Source organism: Rhyacophila brunnea, unplaced genomic scaffold (assembly GCF_057557595.1).
Source record: "Rhyacophila brunnea isolate RB1 unplaced genomic scaffold, BYU_Rbru_1.0 scaffold_20, whole genome shotgun sequence".
Classification (NCBI taxonomy): Eukaryota; Metazoa; Arthropoda; class Insecta; order Trichoptera; family Rhyacophilidae; genus Rhyacophila; species Rhyacophila brunnea.
In genome coordinates, this window is record NW_028232860.1 from 21033674 (window position 1) to 21045751 (window position 12078).

Here is a 12078-nt window from a genome sequence, read left to right on the forward strand (position 1 = left end):
CCTTAGCTTCCATCAGCTTCTTCCGTTCTTTTCAGTCAAATGTTTGCTGCTACGTATTTCTGCCAGAATTTGTCAATCAAATTGTCAGCCTTATGATCGTTTCGACTTCACAATTTGGGTGAGTAGGTACATACCATTGTTTAACGGCATTTCTCTGCCGATTACTACCGGTTATCTTCTTGCTGAGAAATATCTTTCATATCTCAAAATTCTGTCAACTCTCTAAACCATTATTTCCTTTTTTGTATTTCCAGAGTTTTCAAAATATGCTGTAGGACTTAGGTACTCCATACGACGTTGGGATACTCTTAATTATTGTTGGATCTCTCTTAAACTGGCGATCCATATTTAGCATATGTATCAGGCCTCGAATTGGACCGGAGCGCCGTTCCGGTTCAGAAAATCCCCAAAATTATCGCTCCGTTTCGTGGACAAATTAATTTGACCGTCTGAGCTAGATAGGCTATGTATCAAAATATCTATAAAATACACATAAAATTAGATAACTATGTTAATATCTTTGTAAAATTTCCGAGAGCTCCGGTTCGTAAAATTTTCCATTTCGAGCGCTGATATGTATACTTCTCACACTCAATGAATACCTACTCTTAAATTTAATGGGGCACTGAAACGACCAAGTGAAGGAGCTTACTCCTGCCTCAGAGGACGGGGCAGGCATTACTCTGCCCTGAGCTCCGTAAGGAGTGGAGAGTCTTTGTCGCTCAAGAGATGACTGTATTTCAGAGTAGTCACAATCCTCAACAATGAATAATTAATACTATGTAGGTACATTATTTTCTTATTTACTTACTTAAGAGAGACCATTGAAGTTTATGGCCGACTGCACAACCATCCTCCCAACATTTCTATACGAACCTCTCCAGTCGGTCACATTCAGCCTCTCTGCGGCCCCTTGACGTGACGTAATCCGTCCATCTCCTCCGGGGGCGGCCCAGGGGCCGAGTGTTTAACGAATTCCTTCATAATGTTTATGGTGAGCTCTAGATCCATCTCATGAGTCTTCGCGTCCTCAAAGTATTTACTATACTGGGAATTTTTTGGCGAGCTCAGTATTCGTAAGTATGCGACACCTTTGGTTTTCTTTGACCGGTCCAAGTATTCTTCGGAGAAGTATGTTTTCGAATATTAGAATAGCCTTCGATTGGTTACGGTTACACCGGTTACACCCCCACATCCTGAAGCGACCCCCCAGGCCAGTATTTTTGGCAAGCCCCCTCACCTATCGCTAAGGTTAAAAGCAGTGTGAGATGCTCTACAGTAGCGTTTCCCAAATGATATTTGAGATAAAATTATTAAGGGTATTTTTTTAGCGATTTTTTGTATTTTTTAATATAATAATCCAAAATTGCGTCACATATTACATTTTTAAATGATTATAAGTAGATACACTTGAAGGAAAATAGCGCAAATTTGTGATATGTGTTTATCTCACTTATCTGGTCAACCCACCACGCCGGGCCTCCATCCTTGAACCCCTCCTCCCTATGGGGGCTATGGGTTACACAGTGACGTTGTATCCACAGAATTTATGTTCTGATATTTTAAAATTAAAATGTAATCTGTATTGTTTCATGAGATCCATTTCAATTAACTAAAACACATTTCAGTCAAAATCTGTTAATTTATTCAATTATTCATACATACGTCCAACAATGCGTGAAGCTTTTTATTAGATGGAACGTACTTAGTTATTCTACTTCGAAATGTTCCAAATTTTGGCACAAAAATGCATTTATTTAAAGACAATTGCCATTATTCATAAAAGAAAGTCACACTGATTTAAGTGTAAATAATATCATATAAAATGGATCTCTCTCGTCATAGACCACATCAGTTGTAGTCAGCAGCTTGTGATATCCCAACCATTTCTTCAAATTTGAGAGTATGTCTCCGCTGGTATGTGAAGTTTAATCACCATTAATATTTTCCATAAACAGTATATTTTCCATAGACAATTAATTAAAACTGTTCCCAATTAAAAACTATTATAATAGCTAAATAGTTTAATAGTTGATAACATATTTATTACACTCCCTATATAAAAATAAATATAATAATATTTCTTAAATTTATTTTGTATATAATAATTTATACCCATAGATTGATTAAAATAGGTAGGTAATTTAATGCAATCTCAACCATAAATTTTAGTGATAATACATATGTTAGTACATGATAATAAAATTCGATGGCCGGGAGGAACAATCACATAAGTCAATATTGCATATTTTTCAAGACGCAGTGCTGTCTAGTGACATTTTTTCAAAGAAATCTTTCCCTAATTTTTTTAAATTATCATTTTAAAATAGGTTATTGATATATGCAACATTATTTTTTTTAGAAAAATATAAAATAATACAATAACCTAATAAATACAATTTTTAAAAATCCTAAAATCCGAGTTATGTGATTGTTCCTCCAGCCATCGAAATAATCCTGTCGTTTTATCTATGTATTAGGTATTTAGTGAATTAAATTATTATCAATAATCATCATTATCTGGATTATTAAAAATAACATGAATCCATTAATTTATAATAGCATTGTGTTCAATGATGTGCCGATTTTAAACATAATTAATAAATACAATACATTCAGTTTCATAAAAATGTAACTTATGTATTTAATTTAATACAAGACATGTTTCAATTTTTATTACAGAATATTATTAGATTTTGAACCGTATTTATAACGTCTTTAATCGAAAATTGACGTCCAAAATTGTAATGGGTGGGTACATCTCCCTCTTTTGAGCCAGTCATACCATACGTTTTAGACATTGGGCTCAGTGTTGCCAACCGTACTATAATTATAGTATTTGTACTATAATTTTCGGCTGCGTACTATGTACGATATAAAACAGGTATAGTACGCCCAAAATACTATAATTTTGAATATCGGAAAAAATATATTGTAAAAAGTACTAAAATTTAGATATTTCCGTTCGATAAATTGGTGAAAAGTACTATAATTTTGCAATATAAGAAGATTTGGAGAACTTGACAATAAAATTGCTCGAAAAACGTAAAAAATCCCTGGACAAAATAAAATTTCTTGAATTCTTTAAGCATTTTAGATCGGAAGAGGTACCTAAATAAAAAGGGGTCTCGGAGTTTCTCAAATTCTCCGTTATTTTTTTTCTGAGAAACAAAAAACCTAAACATTTTCAACAGATGACAACGCGTACTATATTTTTTCCCCAAATACTATATATACTATAATTCCACTTTGAAAAGATGGCAACAATGATTGGGCTACTTACGGATGTTGCTTAGATACAATAATCGACTTGCCTACGTCTTTACTAACCTTTACCTTTATTTGAAATAATAGCTAAAACAGTGATCGTCAAACGGTCGCTCGCGGTGTCATTTTCGGTGGCTCGCGTAGGATATTAAATTTTATCATATTATTTATAAATTTGCCTCTCAAATTTTATTATTGGACTCCAAAATGAAATATTTCTCGAAATAAGTTTCAATGAAGGTACTCACCGAGAATTGAAAAAATTGTGGAAGAAAGCCATTCTCTAATACTATTTATTTTGACTTTTACTCACTTATTTACATAATTAAAGTACGCATTTTATGTTTTATTGTAAGTCCGATGTTCTAATTTATTTTAAGTAATATAATAATATTATGTATGGTACGATATAAATAGGACGATGATAAAAATTATAAAGAAGGAATATGTATAAGTAGGTCACCGGACAATTTCAATTTCTGAAAGTAGCTCACATCCTTATTGAGTTTGGAGACCACTGAGCTAAAGTAACTCATTGTGTAAAATATGTCCGAAGTATCTAGGTATTCCACGTTTGATGATATATTCATTTAACTTTACGTTTTGGTTCCATAGACAATTATATGAGACTAATTAATAGGCACCGATTGTATCGAATATAAATAATTATTACATTAATTTGAATACTTACTAAAAATATAAACATTTGCTTTTTTTAGTTTTATAACAATGATTATAGAAGTTACTATAAAATATCATTATCAACCAATACAATTGTGATATTGTGGTTGGTGTGAGTTGTGGCTTAAGCGTTGGCCTATAACGTCGTGGGTCCCAGGTTCGAAACCTGGGTCTGGCAAATACACATATTGTTTTTCAATTTGTGTTTGAGTCAGAGTATGGACCTAATAGGTTGAGCAAGTGCCTTAACATCCATTTCTCGTTAAAAAGTCTGCTAATCAGGATCGGACATGGTAAACAAAAAGTTGTGATCTAAATAGAACATTAAAACGTTGTTTGATTATTATTTTTTTATCATATTATTATAATAAAGTAATATGCCGAATTGGACACGACCTATGTGATATGGTTACATGTAAATTGTATGTATTACATTTCACCGTAGCACAGTTCGCCGTGAGCTTTCTTAAGGTGACGCATCAGTGAAACGCCAAATAATTTTCAACTGTACGCGCGACGAAATTTTGGACTCGCTGCCATTCAGTGAGAGAATGTTGACCCAGGAACACGTCACTTTGCTGCGTGATGGCGACGGGTCAATTAATTCTAAAATCGTGTAAAGATGACTAAAAACGTTACCCATTTACTTTAAAAAGAAAACATGTCAATGAATATATTATTATTGTTACTAATAGAACAATAAACAGAACATAAAATGGACGTATGTTGGATTTATATGACAAATAATATTTCGTTTGACAGGCGTCATTTTCACCCGCCACCCGCAATCCGCGCATCGCCTAGCAACGATCTTTTTAGACCGTGCCTCAACTAATGCATGGCCTTAACGGAAAGAGATGACCGTGTACTATACGGTCATCTCTATAGCACCGAGATGAAAAAAATATGAGTTCGTGGAGCATTGCAGACAATAATGTTCCTTCAAAAATGAAAACCTAACCTGACTTAACCTAACCTAACAAATAATCCAGTATATCGGCTATTTTCAAAATTTGTTTGCCGCTGGCTTCCTGTAAACCGATAAGAACAGTGTTTTATTTAGGCATAAATTGTATCTCTTTATATATTATATCTTTATATATTTCCGATACAACATTTCACGGTGAAGTGTGACACGGCGAATTGGATACGTGCAAATTTCCGGACACGATGTGATATAGGCTATTAAAAACTTGTCTCACAAAACTTAGTAGTTTGGTTGAACAAAACAACCTATCAAAATTATACACAAAAATTCTGATTTTCATTATCTTTACCGAAATTAATTTTCTGTAATTTCTTATGTTTCAGAAATACTTCGGGTTTTTCGCACTTCTTTCACTTGCTGGAGCTGTTGATAACAAACAGGACAAACGAGGGCTTCACAGCATTGGAAATGGTGGACACGAATCCAGTGGTAACACATATTCAGAACACCTCAGCTTTAAACCATCGCAAGAAAATCTAGGACCAAACTATGCATCCGAAATTAATTCTGGTCTACAGTCTCCCAACGTAATCACCAAAACAGTGGAGGTCCCCGTACCACACCCTTATCCAGTAACTGTCAATAAGCCAGTCGCTGTACCAGTTCAAGTTCAAGTTGATAGACCTTACACCGTGGAAGTTCCAAAGCCATACACTATCACCAGAGAAAGAGCAGTACCAGTCATTGTTAACAGACATGTACCTTACACCGTGGGAGTTCCAATTAGAGTACCCTTTGTACACAGAGTTGAGATTTCCGTACCACAACCGTACGCAGTTCCAGTTCATAGGCCATACCCAGTTAACGTACCTAAACCTGTCGTAGTTGAAACGAAAGTTCCAATCATAATCAACCAAGAACAAAATGGATATGGTGGAGGAGCTTCATCATTTAATGGACATGGATTAAATTATGCTGGACATGGATTATTGTCTGATGCATCTCTGTCATCAATTTCCGGTCAATTATCTCACGACTCACAAAATGGTTTGACTGAAAGTGGGTGGATACCTTTTAATTCTAATAATCATCATGCATTACAAGGAGTTGCAAACAATGTACAATTATCCGAAAACACCATTCAAACGCAAATTGCATCTTCTAATGGACATTTGTATCATGGATCTACCAATGATTTGTCTTCCAATGACTTGGCTACCAGTGAATATTTAAACCACATCTCTAATCCCAAACCTAGTTTATCTTTTAATGAAAATTCTTTTATCTCTTCCCCACACAGTTTGCCCAGTTATGAATATTCATCATATAATTCCAACCCATCAATAGAATTTCAAAGTGGTAATGTGCTGTCAAATGGTGGATACTCATTGCATAGCTCATCCGGACTCCCCACTAATGGGCATGCAAACATTCAAACCTACTCATCAGATAGCTTTTCTGGTAATTCCCATAATTTCAACCCATCGTTGGTTGCACCACATGCATCTTTAAATGATGTTTCAACTAGTGGATACCCTTCACATACATCTCATTCTTCAGCCACTTTGAACTCTGGTGAAGATTTGACCAATACACATAATTATCAGCAAGACTTGTCGAATATTGACTATTCGTCTTATAAATCCATTCCATCACAGGACCTTAGTCTCGTTGGATATCCCTCGCACGGATCTTTCAATGGCGTATCTGCTGATGGATTAAAATCTCATGGATCTTTGTCCACAGGTGGATTTTCGACTCATAGTTCCTATCCAGCAAGTAACGTATCTCCTATTGAGAAACTGCCCATTGAATCTTATTCGCCACAGAGTCTTTCAACAAGTGGATATTCTTCTCATCAGATCAGCCCACCTTCCGGAGAACTTTCAGGTCATAGCAATTCGTATACAACAAACCATTTATCCAATGACGTATATGCAAGCAACCATGGTTATTTTTCTTCCCAGAATGTAGGCAATACTCAACATTCTGTGCAAGCCTATCCGTCTCATAGTTTATCTGTAGGATATACTATTCAGGATTCTCATCCATCAAAAGGTTCCTCGGTGGTAGACTATTCAATCCACGATTCTTCATCACAGCAAGGTCATTTGAATGGAGGACATTCAACCGCTTCTGCATCTTCTCATCCAGCACATAGTTCATCTGGATTATCAAGCAATGAGTTGATATCTGGGATCCACTCAAGTCACGGTGCATCTTCGGTTAGATCTAAAACAGGTGGGGCTGTATCCTTCCAAAAGGTTACGATTTATCACTAAATTATTCAAAGATGTTGACTATTTAGACTAATATCGTGATATTTTATATTTAACCATGATGAATGTTGGAATGACTGTAAACTTGATAATTATTATTTGTTTTAATAAACTTTTTACTTACCATTATGTTATTACAACGTAGTTTTTTTTCCTTATTATTTCTAACTTGGTAAAAAAGATACTTAAATTTCAATGATGATGATCAAAAATAAACATTCATATACGAAATACATTTTTACAATTGCAATTCTGTAGAAATAGAAATTAGTGTGCGAATGATTTTTAATTGAGAGCATTGGTTTATACAGGACGCACCCTTCCATAATACAATATTTTTACATGTGGACACGTTATCAGAATACGTCATAGAGAGGAACGTGAAATTGTAATGTAATATAATATAGAATTAATTTATCAAATACATTTATAACTAATAAGACCAGTTGTCATGTATGACTCGGAGACCTGATTAATTCAAATAGTGTTGGGCTTATTTGAGCAGAGCATGCTGCGAGGTACCTTCGGACCAATCAATGACACACAGTCAGGGCGGAGATGAAGATACAGTTACGAGTTGTACGCTTTGTACGGGGGCCTGCACATTTTGCAATCCATCAAATCGGGCTGCCTTAGATGGCTAAGCTATGTCCACATGATGGACGAATCATGGTTGACAAAGAAACTGACATTCGTGAAACTGGAAGGCACAACAGCAATTAATTCTGTAGAAATAGAAAAGTGTGCGAATAATTTCTATGTACAAGAATTGGTTTATACAGGACAAACCCTTACAAAGAAAATTTCAAGATGTGGACACCTTATCAGAATAGATGAAAGAGAGAAACGCGAAGACCTGAGCAACCTCGTACAGGATGGAGGGATAGTGTCGAATTGGATTTAAAGATCTTGATTGTCCTAAACTGGAGTGAAGCGGCTTTGAATAGATTCAGATGCTGGAGGAAACTAAGGCCCACACAGGGTTGAAGCGCCTGAAAAAAAGAAGAAAAATACATTATAACGTAAACTATGTGTGATATTATTTAAGTCAATACTTTAGCAAAATAGTAGAATAATGCTGTAAAGATATGAACATGATTTACAATATGCTTACTGCAATGAAGGTATAGTTTATTCTCCAGACACATTCTACAGTTTTTATATGATCACGAAATAATGAAATACGTAGGTACGAGTAGACACCACAGAACAGATAATAAATAGAATACCGATAGGCTATATTCAATACACCGCATCTTGATGCATGGTTTTGAATGTGTGAGTGTCCTACGAAAATGAAGCACGCATTATGCTCGTGCAATAGTGTGTGTAATACACCAACATTAAATGAGCGTAAATGCATAAACCGAGAGCAGTTTTCAGTATTGTACGTAAACGGTATTCTTGACACGTGTGTAAGTTTACCCCGGATTCTTCCTTACTCGAGTCGGTTACCTGCTATCGCCTTACCAGTTTTGTATTTCAGTTTCCATTATTTCTGAGTTCCCTGGTAGACACAGATGACTAAGAACAGGATAGTTCACGAGGGCTATTATATTCTTAATAATATTATACTCTATCCATTAGTAAGCTAATGAATGACAATAGGTACTGTAGAATATTTTTGGGATTTTTCGTGACATACGTTTTAGATAATATATTTATTCGTGCATTTTAATAATAATATGATACCGACATAAATCACATCCATATTATACTAAATTATTAAAAATAATTCAAATTTTGGGAAAGCAAGCCACATATGTAGGTACGAGACGAAAATTATAAATAATTAATGATGCATTCTCTTTTAATGATAAATTATAGTCGTAAATAAAACAGCGTTTGATGTTAATTGGCATAATTAAATATTTTGCGTAAATCACCATTCACACGCATAACCGAAGGTGACGGTTATCTTAAAAGATTTATTTTACATTGAAAAACAACATGTAATCTGTCGGTCTGTAACGCAGCATACACAACGCATATACAGACACTCACTCTCTCTCTCTATATATATATATATATATCTGTCCAAGGTGGTATGCACAGCTAACCATACGCTTCTCACTCTGACACATGTAAAAATGCATGCAAAAGAGCTTGCGATCGCATTTAGTATGTCGACTACGTTACATCTTACATCCCTGTCATGCGCGCTGCACTTGATCGCATACTAATTCTTAACCCAGTTCACTATAATACTGATGAAAACTCAGAGTAATAATATAAAGAAAGTGGGTATTGTTCGGAAAAATGAAGCCGTGTTTCTTGCGTATAACGAACAGCAGAACCTCAATTTTATTATTATTAACTTAACTATGGAACGTTATACCATCATGTTGCTTCTCAGTACAGTTACAAAATTTAAACACAACATAGTTAACCATTATAATACAAAAACAATAAATTTCAGCAACACGTGTTCGCAGTTTTTAAATGACTGAAGTCATGCAAAACAATATACACCGGCGACGTGTATAAAAAATATTTTATTCAACCGTAGAAATAAATTATATCTTACTTATAACTAAGGATTCCAATCCCGGGATCCCGAATCCCGGGATCCCGGGATCCCGAGCTATTTTCGATACCTGTGAATCCCGGGATTGATAAACATAATCCCGGGATTTCGGGATTGATTTTTTTATCCATTTTTATGGAAAATAAAATAAAAGCGAACAGAAAAAATACTTTTAATAAAAAATAACTACATTAGAAATAAACTGAGTTTGAATGAAGTTTGATTTATACCCATGTGTAGGTTGCCGATTCATTTTATTTTTTCACATAAATTATTAAAAATGGAAAGATTGGAAAAAAACAATGCTTCGCACTTTTAACAAAGTAATTCCACCATGATATCATACGTTTTACGGCAATTTCATATTTGGCTGACTAATTAGATTTATGAAGCGGAAAGGCCATCAGTACGCCATGATTATTTGCTTTACTATTTTAAATCTCGCTAATCCATTCATTAAGTCTTCACTATCAGATTATTAAATGCACATTATTATTTATATTACAATATTATTTACTTCATTAAACTTGTGTATTTCCAAGATTGAACGTATACAATATTAACAATAAATGTCGTAAGTAGTATAAATTATACTAGATTTATTTTTGACCGATTTTATCAATGTTATTTGTAAATATAAAATTTTTATATTAACAATGGAAAAAATGCCAATCCCGGGATTGTTAAATTGTAATCCCGAAATCCCGGGATCAGAATTTTGGCTCGGGATTGGATTCCCTACTTATAACGCATATTGCGGAGAGGTAAGCGTCCCGAACGCTTTCTTACTCGCACTTATGGTTCGGTTTTGTTTAGGCATTGGGTGAAACTCGTATATAATACACCGATTTCATTGAAATAGATACCTACGAATCGACGCATTGTTTAGCTATGAATATTGTTACCGTATATTGCGTTGCTTCTGTTAAAAAATAGTATTGTTGTTAGTTAATAGTATTATTGAGCGCATTGACAAGAATATTGACAGGTGTTGTATTAACATATTGTATATTATATTTAATTGTGGCGTGCGATGACTTTTGCATGTAGGGATTCTGTTGAAAAATACATATTTGTTATATCGAGTATCTATTTTGTACATCAACAAAAAAATACGGGCCGAATTTAAAGTGGCAAATGGAGATAACCAGATTGACAACAGATATTTGGAGTTCTTAGATATTAACCAGACACAGTGGTTTTGTCTCCAAGCTCTGTCAGCTTCGCCTTATAGAATCTCCGACTTTAGGCAAATTGCAGAATTGAAAATAACATAGCTTTGCATGGGCTGCCGAGTTTCTTGGAACGGGCCTGGAAATCACAGTACTTTTTAATATTTTATTAATATTAATAATTTATTTATCATAAACTTTTAAAAAATAAATTAGAGAACAGTGTGTACATCAATGACTTACGATATACCAAAAAATATACATTAATTCTAATTGAGCTAACGGTTTAACATAACTTGAAAATATAATCATTATCTACTTACTGTACAGTCAGTAGAAACGAGTGATGAATCATTATTTTCCAGATTCTATTAAAATCATGCCAACGGTTATAACAATAATTATTTTTATTAAAATATACCTATATGTGGTAGGGATTGAAATCCCGTACTGATTTTTCAATTCCGGGATAAGTGTTTTATTAATCCCGGGATTTGACAAAAAGCCGACATAATAAATATGTACCTATACTATTATATTATATACTTTTAAAAAAATGCGCGGTGACTTTATGTACGTAGAACTATTGGGCGAAATTAATAAAAGAATTATTTTAGTCATTCGTTTCGTTTATTTAATATAAAATAATAGAGTGAAACATATAAAATGACTGCTGGAACGCAGTCATCGAGGCCTGTTTTCCACCACACCTCTCACTGACTTTGATGGTGTAACTGAATAAACCGTCAGGCGACTCTTATGCACCAGCTAAATTATTTGAGTCTATTTTGCATAGGTTTATTTATAAACATGTAGACGGTCAACTGACTGACGCTCAACATGGATTTCGATCAGCTGGGTCAACAGTTACAAACCTTATGACGTATGCTGATTCATATCTCATTCGCTGAACGTAAATTGTCAAGTGGACGCAATTTATACAGATGATATGTCAAAGCCTTTTGACCGGGTAGAACATGATATTCTCATTAACAAATTAAGTGCAGTATGTGGATCTATAAATTTTATGAACTTTTTCAAATCTTACTTTTCGCATGGCTGTCAATTTGTGGAGTATGGGGTGTAGATCTGACGTCTTTCAAACTTATTCAGGTGTTCCCCAAGGATCAAATCTTGGCCCAATTATGTCCCTTATATTCATTAATGACATTGTCAACGTTATAAATGGAATCCAGTTTTTACTCTTTGCAGAGGATTTAAATT